At 44.0% G+C, this 14,004-nt stretch overlaps 1 protein-coding gene across 3 annotated transcripts in view; it reads left to right on the forward strand.

Annotated features, from left to right (window-relative positions):
* Window positions 1–4,071: 4,071 nt before the first annotated feature.
* The window catches only part of LOC134078819 (uncharacterized), a 114,218-nt gene continuing 104,285 nt past the window's right edge, over window positions 4,072–14,004 (forward strand). For 2 of the 3 annotated variants that reach the window (XM_062534966.1, XM_062534969.1), the window contains exon 1: window positions 4,072–4,163. The gene's annotated coding sequence lies outside the window, so the exon portion shown is untranslated. The remainder of the gene's footprint in view (window positions 4,164–14,004) is intronic. The other variant, XM_062534968.1, reaches the window with a different exon arrangement.

The raw sequence follows: 14,004 nt of genomic DNA on the forward strand, positions 1-14,004 counted from the left end.
ATGGTTCACTAATTATGTTTCATGTAGTAGACAGACTGTCGGGAATTCCACTCGCTGTTTAGGCTTACGTTTAGACAAGGCAGTCGCTTTCATTCGTTCAACTATTGTAGAGCCCGTAGATGTAGATGAAATTTGGCACTGCACACACTAGTGCCAATAGGATGACACCCACCAAATCTGAGAGCAGTCGGAAGAGTGGTTCGAGAGTTATGCGTGAAACAGACAGACATTCCTTGCATTAATAGATAGATGTGCGATGTGCTTAATGGAGACGTTTAATAAAAATCTCGGCCATAATTTGAGATGCGGTAGGCTATCTGTCATAAACTCTTAATGTCAGCGGAGTTCGGTATTTTGGCAAATCTTGTAAAACAAACAAACAAACAAGCAAACAAATAGCCTAAACGGGCAAGCCCATAGTGCCTTCTTGGATGTGTTGATGGAGCTGCAGTTGCACTTAGTTGTTGGCGATCTAACAGGTTGCTTTTTCATTAAAACTGCATGCTTTTTAGCCCGTATAGCCAACACAAACAATCTTGAATCGACATGAAAGAAAACAACACGCATCAGCCTCTAATAAGCACGATATGAAGTGGACTAAATAAAAACATGAAGTTGGGATAAACGCCGACCAACAAGCTGGCAGGCGCGTCTGCAGGTGTAGGTCACGGCCATAGGCTACGCACTGTGCGGCTACTCAATGAGAGAAAATGTCCCTTGTGTATTCATAGGCTACCAAATTAACTGCATGACAGACAATTTTCTGCAAAGTTAGTGAACACGTTGTCAAAGTCGGTAACACGCACATAGCCTAATTTAATTGTTTGAGCAGCAGAGACAATAGGTTACGCACGCACGCAAGCAGGCTCGCAACACTTCGTTGTTGTTTTTTACGCAGCGATAGACCGCACTGTTAAGCTAATTCTTTAGATTTTTAACAAAAACTAGATGTACCGCAAAGCGATACACAATATGACCGCCGCTCAGTCCTGCACATTCTCTCCGCAAATATCAATCACGCTTGTGTTTCCATCGCCAACTCCATCCCTACTGCAACTTTTATGTATGTAAATGAGTGTGTGCATGTGTGCGCTTGCTTTTGTGTATGAGTGCTTCTCTGTCTAGTGTGAGTGTGTGTCTGCTTGTGTGTGTGTTTAATGTGTCTCTGAGTATATGTTCACTGTGTTCTCTGCCGTCACTGTCACTCCAATATCAGATAACACACACACACACACACACACACACACACACACACACACACACTCACATGCGCGCGTGTGCACACACACACACACACAAACACACATACACAGGCACACACTCACACACGCACACACACACACACTCGCACACACACACACACACACACACACACACACACACACACACACACAGGCACACCCAGAGAGAGAGAGAGAGAAAGAGAGAACACACACAGAATACACACAGATAACACAGATATAGAGAGAGAGAGAGAGAGAGAGAGAGAGAGAGAGAGAGAGAGAGAGAGAGAGAGAGAGAGAGAGAAAGAAAGAGAACACACACAGAACATGCACATACACACATATACACACATGCAAACACACAGATGGGCACACAGAAACGCACCCACACACACAGGCTATAGTACATCACACACACACTCACTTCTCAGCTCCGGTGGTCTCACAAAATGTACTCAAAGATGTGTGTGTGCATGTGTGTGTGTGTGTGTGTGTGTGTGTGTGTGTGTGTGTGTGTGTGTGTGTGTGTGTGTGTGTGTGTGTGTGTGTGTGTGTAGGTGTGTGTGTGTGTGTGTAAGGGTGTATGTGTGCATGTGTGTGGGCGTGTTTGTGCATGTGTTTGTATAATGTTTTATGTACATGTGTGTATGTAGTGGTGCGTGTGTGTGTAGGTATGCGTGTGTGTGTGTGTATTTATGTGTGTGTGTGTGCGTGTGTGTGTGTGTGTGTGTGTGTGTGTTCCTGCATGTTTGTTGCACCCAGAGCAACCATTCTCTTTTAAAACATATTTGGAAACTAGTTGATTAAAGGTTTCTAATGGTGTCACTTATATGTTTCTAGGACAAAAACTAGCAGAGATTGAGATGTTTGGAACAGTTTTTGAAATCCCCAGGGGGGGATTTAGACTCCAGATAATACCACCATCTACTGGCCGATGGGTATACAGTCCTGAATGTACACATAAATCCATTTATTTTATAGCCCCCCATGGATGAAATTCCACAAAACTTGGCATACTCCCAGAGGGTGTCAGGTTAATCATACACATGAAATTTGGTGCAGTTCATAACATCTCATCTGAAGATAGGGGCAATTAAAGCAATATTACATTGCATTTTCAATTTTTACGATGGGGGGGCAAATCACAAATGACTGGTTATAAGCTAAGTTGATGCAAGCTCTAGAGAACAACATACCATAAACATTTTGTCATCCTCGGTGCCACGGTTCAGGTAGTTATGTAGGAAAAACTGTCATTTTTGGGCTTCGGGCGGGGGCAGCGCGGGGGTGGAGTGACCCCCGGGGACGAAACGAAAATTTTCCATAGAACTCTACTGGGGCTACATGCCCACCAAGTTTCATGCGCTCCGGTGTTACGGTGTCCCGGGAATCGTTGACGAAAAATGACGGGAAAAAAGAATACAAAAAAAAAAAAAAAAAAAAACTTTGACAACAACTATATGACCGCCTCGCTAGCTACGCTAGCGGCGGTCATAATAAAGTGTATACAAAGGGGGCGTTTTACCCCAGCAGGGCGTTTTACCCCAGCATTTTACCCCCCCATGGGTGGGGTAAAATGCCCCCTCCTAAAAAAACTATTTGCTTGATACATTAATAGCCAAATCAACAGACAACCTGTTAAGCAATAAATGAATTGTAAGATACTATATCTTATTCATAGATTAGGCTTACCAGCAGCCAAGGACACCTTACCTAAACTAACATAGCCTACACTCCTTAACTGACCACGGAAAATTACGACATTTTACTATGAAATCAGTCTTCCTTCAACTACGTCGCAAGCGTAAACTTCACAGTGGATATATGTGTGTCCCCGTAGTCAATGGGATGCAGGGCAACAGTAAAAATATAACTTGACTGCATCTAGTGATTATCATGGGAGAAACAGGCGGGGGGCGTTTTCCCCCACTCTACCCTAAAGTCAGTGTGGGGGGGAGATAAGCTGCGATATAGGGGCCCACCACAGATGTTCGCCCCCCTTAGAGTGAACCATGAGCTCCGCCCCTGGGATGCTGCCAAGTACACCCAAATTCTTGAGGAAAACCTGCGTCCCTCTGCTAGGCAGCTGAAGACGAGCAGGTCATTCGCCTTCCAACACAACAATGATCCCAAACATACTGCCAAAAGAACAAAGCAGTGGCTTAAGGATAGGAAGGTGAATCTCCTTGAGTGGCCAAGTCAGAGCCCTGACTTAAATTCTACAGAATATCTGTGGATTGACTTAAAGAGAGTAGGCCTAGTCCATCACCGTCCCCCACAGCATTTGACTGAATTTTAACAATTATCCATGGAAGATTGGGCAAATATTCCCCAATCTAGGTAGGCCTATACAAAGCTAATAACGACATGTCCAAACAGATTGATGGTTGTAATGAAAGCAAAAGAAGTTCTACAAAGTATTAAATCAGGGTATGACTTTACCAACACTGTTATTCTCGTTTTTAATCTTTTATTAATTTTCAGAACAGTTGTCTTTCTTTTCTTCATTATTTTGATGTTGTAGGCCTACTCAATTTGTAAATAAAACTGGAAACTAAAAATGGGTTTTGATGTCAGGCTGTAAGACAAAAAAGTAACTATTTCAAAGGGGTATAATGACTTTCTATGCTGCAGCCAACCAGCAAGGCATGAGACGACGTCGGAGGGCAAAATTCTGTGTCTGACCTGATCAGACTCAGAGCTGGTGAAGGGAGCATAACTCAGGGCTGATGGACAGGAAATATTTGCATTTAGAAGAAATTTCTTAAAAAAATACAAACCCCATCATGCTCCCTGTCACGTTGACCTGTCTTCAGACGGAAAGGCGGTGCCCTTCAAAATCGAAAGTAAAAGGAGGAACTTGAAAAAGTTGCTGGTCGCATGAAGTGTCGTTACGCTTGCGACTAATGGTTGGATAATGCATTAATCTGTACAGTGAAGGTATGTAATCATATGTTATATATTCTCTGTCACATTTATTCGGTATGTTGGTCGACGGGTAAAGGTTCCTTTGCCTTTACAAGGTCTAGAAACATCGAGATTTAAGGTGTAGGCTAGGCTGCACGGAGCCAATGAGAGCAAGTTCCGATATAGTTCTCTAGATAGTAGCCTATGGCTCTACTTAGCCTACGTTGGCTACCAACTTTTGCTCACTTTTCTTCTCTGCCAGAGGCCCTCAGCTAGGGTTGCCAACCGTTCCGTATAATACGGAATCGTCCCGTAGGCTATTTGACACCTAAAAGTCTTGTTCCGTATTGAACTAATACGGAACGCTCTTTGTTCCGTATTTTGGAGAAACTGCTCAATGCACACATACTACAATAATAAAAAAAACCCCACATAAAACACACACAAAAAAACTCCCTGACACAACGTGGAGCCTGCTGGTCCGCAAGGCATGGAGTGAGGTCCGGTGCTTCACCTGATAATTAGCTGCGCAATTGATTCTGGATCAAGCAACCGCGGCCCGACAGAAAAGAAAACAAAGTTTCTGCAATTAGGAGGAAATGCTGGCTAGTTTGATGTGATTAAACAGAGTCATACAAATAAGTGGTGGTATGAGCGTTCATTGAATGCATGCGGTTGTGCGTTTGCGCGACAGAAACTGAAATTACACAATAACGTTGTTGGCAAAGCTCCGTTTCAACCTGGAAGACTATTTAATTAGGCTACGTAACGACATTTAACAACGTGGATTCTTGTACAATACATTGTTTAGCATTGAGCATTGTTTAGTCAAATTTTAATATAACATGGTCAAGATTGTAGCTTTAGTCTTTCATTTAAAGATCTCCAGATAAGTGATTTACGCCTATGCTCGGCCGTTTACCATAGACAAAAGTTGGTATTATGTTTCCTGGATCTTTACATTCAGGCATTCAAATGAAATTTCATTATAGGCCTAAAGCATATACATTTTTTTCTCCATTTGCCTACCAGAGTAGGCCTATGATGCTTGCATGAGGGAAACATCCCAAAACAATAGCACCCATATAATTGCTGTTGTTTTCAGAAGTATTTCTCATGCAACCATGCAAAAGCAATGAACTATTGTAAATATATCTTACATTATTAAAGCAGGCCTCTGATGTGCATAGGACATGTACACACATGCATAGCACTTTAAGCACTTTTAGCACTTCAAATATTGACTGCTTTGAAGTGAAGTGCATGTCTAACAATATAGCATAATAATAATTGTGATAACGATAATCATAATGATAATTTGATGTGGGGTGGAGGTACGTGTAGGTGGGCCCCAATGACCCCCGCCCCCGCGGTATTTTTGTTCCGTATTTTATTTTCTCAGAGTTGGCAACCCTACCCTCAGCGGAGGGCAGTAGCCGCCCCTTTGGACGCGCTCTGGCGCGGCTATTTCCTTCTTTGCCCGAGTAAAACAAACACCCATATCTTCAGTTTTCCATGGTATTAAAACCCAAAATAAAACATAATCCCTAGTCTTCAACATCAGAGCTGACTTGGGTTAGACACTCCTCGGGTTACTGCCCAAATAAAATTAAACCAAAACAGCAAACTGTTTATCTCTCAGCTGAACTGAGAATATAGGCCTAGCCTACACATTTTGATAGTGATATTTTAGTAATAACCTAGCCTACTCAATAAAGTCTCAATAGCCTATTCCTCATTCCTCCTCATGCAAAAGGTGTCTTGTGCAGCTGTCGTGTTGAATTGATTATCAGTTCACATCTGCAATGTGACAAATGGACCCTGGAGTCTATTTCCGCAATCGGTGCGGCTGTAGGTGTAGATACTAGTAACACTTCAAAGGGTTCTGGTTTTCTTTGTTTTCTTAACAAATCTTTGATTAGTGTGAAGGAGCCTGTCTCGACTGGGTGTGTTCTGGAAATTTTGTGGAAGGGTCAGTAGGCTACAAAAAAACCACAAGCGATCAGATGGATAGACAAATATTTCATGGCCACCAGATGGCGCCATTTCACTGCTTGCTTACATAAGGCCCGAAGTATAGTGCCATGCTGTGAAATATTTTATGTAGGCCTAGCCCATTAGATGGAAAAATGTTTTCTTCTCTTCTTCTAACTCATCTGATCGATTGGTTTTCTTTTTAAACTATATCAATTGTATAAATTGTTGTATCGTTAAGGTCGATTTTTGAACGACTTCTCTAATATTTTACATCGATTAGCAGAATTCTGAACAATGGACACAGTCTTAACAGCTAAAAAAAATGCATTTTGCACTGTGGTGCACTTGTGATGCATAATGGTGACCACAAGTGGCAAAAAGGTAAACACAAAGAAAGCACAGATGTCTTATTTTAAACACAACAACTCTGTGTGGAAGGTATCTTTTTGGTGTGGAAGTTATTTAGCCTACTTGAAGGCATCTACAGTACATCAGAGTGATATGACACCGTCATGAGCTTATCATAAACATTATAAACAAGTCATAAATGTTGATGACATAATGCTTCTGTCATTATACTGTCATTCGGTTAATTGTCATGACAAGTAAGGGTTAGGGTAAGGGTTCATGCGTCATGATGACAGTGTCATGTCACTCTTATGTAGATAATTTCAAGTAAAGTGTTACCCAAAACTGTTACGAATTAAGCAGGACCTGTTGATGAAAAGTAGAAAGTTTGACTGGTAAAGAGCTACATTCAAAAGCATACTGTTACAATCAAATTGGGAAGAATAAACCAGAAATATCTGTATTATTCAGAAAATACTTCAGTTTCAGTTTCAAGACAGATAAGTGTGATGGTCATGGCCCCAGCCGTGGCTCAACTGGCTGGGGCACCTGCACCGCACGCCGGTGACCCGGGTTCGATTCCCGCCCCGTGGTCATTTCCGGATCCCACCCCTCCTCTCTCTCCCACTCGCTTCCTGTCATTCTCTCTACTGTCCTGTCCGATTAAAGGCATAAAAAGCCCCAAAAAATAATCTTTTAAAAAAAAGTGTGATGTTCATTAGGTCTGTTAGAGTCCAGGTCCAAGACTATTGAGTGATTTGTTTTTTAGTTTTTAATGCAAACAAAAACATACAAACATGATAAAAAAAACACAACTTTGAGAAGCAAAATCAATGTAGGCTTTTTAAAGTAAAAAGATAAATATTAGGGCTGGGCAACGATTACAATTTTTAATCACGATTAATCGCATGATTTCCCTGATTAATCATGATTAATCACATTATTCTACGCAAAACTCAATAATGAATTCAAAAGTAATATATGGCACATATTTATTTGAAATGTGCTGCCATATGAACGCAAGTGCCATAGCATTTTTTCTGCAAACATTTAACATCAGCATTTTGTTTATACAGTAGCAGTTAAATAATTTATTTAGTTTAAATCTCAATTTACACAATGTCAAAAGAAATACAAATTTAAAGCTTATTGTACACACTTTTTTGGTGCGTGTAGATATTTCCATAATACTTGTTGTAATAAGCCTACCCTGGTATAATGTCAAAGTTATTGTTTTATTTAGGCCTATAGGGGTGGGTGATATGGGCAAAAAATAATATCTTGATATTTTTTGTGATTTTGACTATAACGATAATTAGTCGATGTCCTGTAAAAAAATGTTTTTTAAAAGTCTGAGTTACTTTACAGCTCATTATTTCTGAGTAGCAACATTACTATTATAATCAATAACCAACCTGTAACTTTTTAACCAAATCAACCAATGCATTGTCACTCTATGACACATTTGTAATTCTGCCCCCACTTGTGTGTGTGGTAATGATGAAGTCAACCAGCTACATTAGAATAGATGGATAGGGCTAACCAATTTCCCAAGGGAAACTCTGATGCTGAAATTCTTTTCAAACTTTTACTGTAAAACTAAGCAGAACAACAGAGTACATTTCAGTTATTTCCTTCAAAGTTTTGTTAGAGTGCAGTCACGTAGGCTATCATTCCAAGTTACAGAATAGAGACTAATGCGTTAGCTTATGGCTAATGTCTATGAGAAATCCCATAGAAATGCTAATGGTTAGCATAATCGATCAAATTAGATATTTAGAGCGAACTTCAGTCCATTTACAGCTTGGGCTACATAGGAAGATGTCTTTGTTTACAACTGAATATTAAAATACTCAAGGCTAATGTTTTCTTTCCATACAACAACGTTACCATGTAGGAAAAAACGACTGTTTAACTTATCAATGCCAATTGAACACCGTAGCCGCAAATCCAGCGCAAAACATAAACATTAGACGTGCCTGTGACAACGTGCACCGTGATCATGTGACTTGCACTTGCACTGCTGCAGCCAGTACCTGCTCTCACTTCTGTTGCACATCTCCTGATTTCGTGAATGTAGGCTATGACATTTCAATGCGTGATGAGACGCCTGTGACCAGCCTGTGAGCAACAGACTTTTATAGTATAAAATAAATAATAAAAACTGCGTTAATGCGCGATAAAATAATTGTCGGCGTTAAATGATTGATGAGTTAACGTGATAGTAACGCGTTAACGTGCCCAGCCCTAATAAATATACATTGTACACAGAGAATTTGTCCTCTTTCATTTGGAGTAAAAAACATGCTTTCAGGCCAACAAAGTTAAAAACTTTAAAAAAGTTCTGTTTACAAATGAGAAGGTTTTGCACTTAATCTTATCAAAACCTATTGCTTCAGGGCCAGAATGCTTTGTGAGTTGAAAAGTTTTGTACGTAAAAATCTTTTGAATCAAAAAGTTTTGCCTTCAAGTGTAATTGGATGTAGTGGGCGGAATCTACACGCGATGGCTTTCCATTGGTGGGTTTGCATCATAATTACAGCATTTGACGGCCAGTTTTTATTTCAGGAAGTTGACTAACGTAGCCAGTTTGTTTTTACTACCTGTGATCCTTTTCACAGTCACCTGGTTTTTACTACCTGTGATCCTTTTCACAGTCACCTGTTTTTTAGTGAGGCCTTAATTCTAACAGAGTAGCCTAATTAGTGTAGCTGTGCAGCCAAATAGTATAATCAAGTCCAGGCCTCTAAAAAAATAGGATTTTATAAGATTGTGGCAGAGGTGAGTAGTAAAAAGAATGTTTTTGTCGTGAAACACTGTGAAATTAGCCTAGAAATCTAGACGCCCCTAGCGGCAGCAAATGTAATTTGGCTGGCGGGACAGTCTAGGCACGATCCATAGAGCCAGGGAGCTGAGAACTCGAAAAACCAGCGGGCCAATCACAGCGTGTATAGAGTCGTGGGTGGGCTTAACATAATGGTGACTGACATGCGACCAGAAGTTGCGACGCTAACGCATCCTGTTATTTGAAAACAAGAAGATGATTCTGTTGTGTACACATAACTAACTGGGATAATATATTTGCACACTATTATTAAAAGTAAGGGGGCTACTATTATGAAGTAGTGAAGCTGGCAGTGTTGGGGGATTATGGGTATAGCTGCGTGAGGTTAATGAGACGCGCATGCTTTGTAATGTGACGGACAAGTTGAGTAAAAGTGTTACACGGATTCTGTGTGTTTCGGCTCTTCCATAAACACAATATTGGCGACGAGAATGGCCGAATTTGGATTACCCCCACCTGCACAGTTTCTGGCCGTCCCCGGAGATCCTCCAGTTCCGTGGGCAAACTGGCTGGAGAGTTTTACAGTTTACCTGGACGCTTTAGGATTTGACGATATCACCGACAAGAGGAAAATGGCTCTCCTCCGCCATTGTCTCGGAGTGGAGGGGCAACGCATTTTTCGCAATCTCGGGACGCCTGCCACTTATGAGGCTGCAGTTGGCCTCTTGACGACCCATTTCACTGGTCGTCAAAGGATTTTACTCCGACAGTACAAGCTTCGGAAATGCCTGCAACAACCCGGTGAGTCTGTTCGAAGCTACGTGACAAACTTAAAAGACATGGCGCGCCTCTGTGACTATGGGGCTTTGCAAGATCAAATGCTTCGGGACCAGTTCATTGAGGGGACATTGTGTGAGAAAACAAGAGAAAAGCTGTTGCTAGAAGCGGATAATTTGACATTAGGCAGAGCTGTGGAGATAGCGCTGCAAGTTGAGACAGCCATGGAGTGCTCTTCTCTGCTGGCAAGCGGGCGCCCCCTCGCGGACAGCGCTGCACGGCAGCTTCAGCCTGCTTATCACACCAGCATGCTCTCCGCCGGCGACAGCCAGTGTTCAGAGCAGGGTTTTCCGGTACAATTCACACAGAGACAGAACAATAGGCGAACTGCAGAGGCATGTGGTAACTGTGGTTCTAAATCACACAATTCTAAGGCACAGCATTGTCCCGCCAGAGGACAACAGTGTAGAAATTGTCTGAAGCAAAACCATTTTGCTACGATGTGCCGTTCAGCCCCTGCCACTCTCCCACAACATACAGGACCTCCACCGGCTCAGCACAGCCACACGGAGACCAGAAATGTGACTGCTGGTCAGGTGGCTTTCAAAACATGTACCATCCATTTAGCTGAGGTGACTCTACCATTATTAATGGACACTGGTGCGGCTGCATCACTCCTAAATTCAAGCACTTACTACAAGTTTTTCTCTCACCTGCCATTAGAACAACCTGCCGCCGCCCTATGTGGCTACGACAGCTCCAAGATCGATATCCTAGGTGTGCTCCATGTGCCCGTTCACTACGGCTCCAAGCACCTACCATCTTTCCCCTTTCACATCACGAGGAAAGGAGCCAACCTTTTAGGCCTGGACCTGTTCACAGGCCTGGGGTTCACGCTCAGGGATGATTCTGGCTCCGACATTCACCACATTGCCTCCACCTGGCAACAAAAGTGGCCGGCTCTGTTCGATGGCCTAGGCTGTCTCTCAGCCTTCACACACGGGCCTCTGGTGAACCCTGATGTGTCACCGGTCATCCAGCCCCTGTGCAGGATCCCCTTTGCCTTGAGAGATGAGGTCACCCGCGAACTTGGGACACTCCTGGACATGGGCATTATTGAACCTGTCAACACTGCTCCCTGGATTTCAAACCTAGTGATTGCAAAAAAAAAAATCTGGGGGAATAAGAATATGCGTGGACCTGCGTTTAGTGAATAAGGCAGTTATTCCAGACCGATACCCTTTGCCTACCGCGGAGGAGCTCACTGCACACTTTCATGGCTCAACAGTCTTCACAAAGCTTGATTTCTGGATGACATTGTCGTTCATGCTCAAGACATGGAGACACATAACAAGCGCCTCCAGCGGGTTGCTCAGGCCCTTCTTCAGAACAACCTGACTCTGAACGAAGAAAAATTTTGCTTTGCTGCCCCAGCCATTGACTTTGTTGGATTCCGCCTGTCAGCCAAAGGGATTTCCCCACTACAATCCAACATCGACGCCATACATAGGATTCCGGAGCCGACCTCAGCCTCTCAAGTGGCTTCGTTTTTAGGCATGACTGCGTACTACCTCCGTTTTCTGCCCCACTACTCACAGACCACTGCACCTCTCCGTCATCTGCTTAAAAAAGAAGAGCCATGGCACTGGACCACAGCCTGTTCAGAGGCCATACAAACGCTGAAAGCCCAGCTCACAACAACCCCTGTACTAGCCCACTTCAACCCTGAATGTCTGACTCTAGTCACCTGTGATGCGTCTGATCGGGCTATTGGTGCAGTCCTTTCACAGGTGCAGGACGGGGTGGAGAGACCCGTCGCCTTCGCCTCCAGGGCATTAACACCAACAGAACAGCGCTACTCTGTCGGTGAACGGGAGGCGCTCGCTTGTGTTTGGGCCTCAGAGAGGTGGCACCTTTACCTCTACGGTCGGCGGTTCACCCTCAGGACTGACCATCAGGCTCTAACTGCATTGCTGACCGCATCAGGATCTGGGCATAAACCCCTGCGTCTGCACAGATGGGGGGAAAGGCTGAGACAATACGACTATGAGCTGAAATTTACCCCTGGAAGGGACAATGTAGTCTCTGATCTACTCTCTCGGTCCATTGATGCCCCAACACCAATGGTCTCCCCTGAGGAGGACACAGAGACTGAATTCATCCACATGATTCACACACCCTTGCAGTCGGCCGTGTCGTTGGAGGAGTTGCAGCGCGAGTCAGAGCATGACCCCACACTGTCCTCGCTACGCATGTACATTCGCTCTGGATGGCCAGCAAAGGTTCATGACGACCTCATGCCATTCAAAAGGGTGCGTGATGAACTCTCATGTTGGGGTGGTGTGTGTGTCTCCAGGGGCTTGTGCACCGTGGTGCCCTGTAGTCTGCGGGGCTGCATCCTGTCCATGGCACATGAGGGGCACCTAGGCATTGTTAAACTCAAACAGCGATGCCGAGATCTCATCTGGTGGCCAGGCATCGATCGCAATATTGAAGCCCTCGTTAAAGACTGCGTGCCATGCCTTCTCAGTGGGAAAACTGGACCTCCAGTGCCAACCCCTCTGCAGCCGGTCCCATGGCCATCCCACCCATGGGAACATCTCCAGCTCGACATCTGTGGGGAGATCCATGGGCGTGGAATTCCCCATCATCAGCGTTTCCTTGTGGTGCTGTACGACCTCCATTCGAAATGGCCCGAAGTGGTTCCAGCCGGAACTGTCACAACACAGGTCATCACAGACATCCTGGAAGGGCCGTAAGGGCCAGAGGCCGCCCTGCCTACTTAAAGGACTTTGTCACAGAGTGACAGTGTAGGCCTTGCACTCTGTGTTGTACTTGTTAAATTGTTTTGGCAGAGACTTAGTTAGTTAGTGTAGTTTCTTGGGAGGGAGGGGGAAATGTTGTGTACACATAACTAACTGGGATAATATATTTGCACACTATTATTAAAAGTAAAGGGGCTACTATTATGAAGTAGTGAAGCTAGCAGTGATGGGGGATTATGGGTATAGCTGCGTGAGGTTAATGAGACGCGCATGCTTTGTAATGTGACGGACAAGTTGAGTAAAAGTGTTACACGGATTCTGTGTGTTTCGGCTCTTCCTTAAACACAATAGATTCGTTTAGCGTTATCCTATTGCGTGGAGAGGGAAGGTTACGCATCCTGCTACTTGAAAACAAGAAGATGATTCGTTTAGCGTTATCCTATTGCGGGGAGGGAATTTGAAAGACAACTGTTTATCCCACCCCCCCGATTGAGCCCTGTCTACGGTGAGTGTCCAGACCCTACATCTTGATGTGGGTCTGGCTCGTCAGGCTACTGTGAAATATTATCTTACTGGGTATGCTGTTCTGGGCCCAGTTGGACCTGGAAACAGAAGGCCGGCACAGTATTGCATCACAGCACCTGGATAGCAGTCTGTGTATGCTCCAAGACAATCTGGAATTTGAGAACAATTTGGGCTCTGTTCACAGTAAACAAACAGTTTTTCTGACCAAGTCATACACTGTTCTAGCCAATCAGCAAAACACTGAACAGGGCCTCAGGAGCACTGAATGAAGGGGTGTATGATTGATGGCTGTTGTGATCAAACAGCAATAATGTCTCACTGAAGACTGGACCTTGATACACAACGATTGGTTGGTGGTTTGGTTTCCCAACTGTGACATGGAAATGAGATGATTGGTTATCTTTTCTAGTACTTGGTTGTAGCTGAGCATCAAAACACTACAAGATTCTACTGCACAGCTATATTATGGAATTGTAATGTAACAATGTGTGACGGCTGCAGGCTGCAGGCTGCAGGCTGCATCCGCTCTTCCTGCTTGCGCGCTCTCTCCCGCTCTGTGTCTCCCTTCTGCAGGTATAATTGCTGGCGTGGGCGTGGCTACGGAGGTCCCATTAGGCTGCTTACACTCAGGTGTATAAAGGGTTCTCCGTGCACCCCTGGGGGGGGGCTGGGCTGCTTTTGGTCATTCGGAATCCCT

The sequence above is a fragment of the Sardina pilchardus genome, chromosome 4 (assembly GCF_963854185.1).
Source record: "Sardina pilchardus chromosome 4, fSarPil1.1, whole genome shotgun sequence".
Classification (NCBI taxonomy): Eukaryota; Metazoa; Chordata; class Actinopteri; order Clupeiformes; family Clupeidae; genus Sardina; species Sardina pilchardus.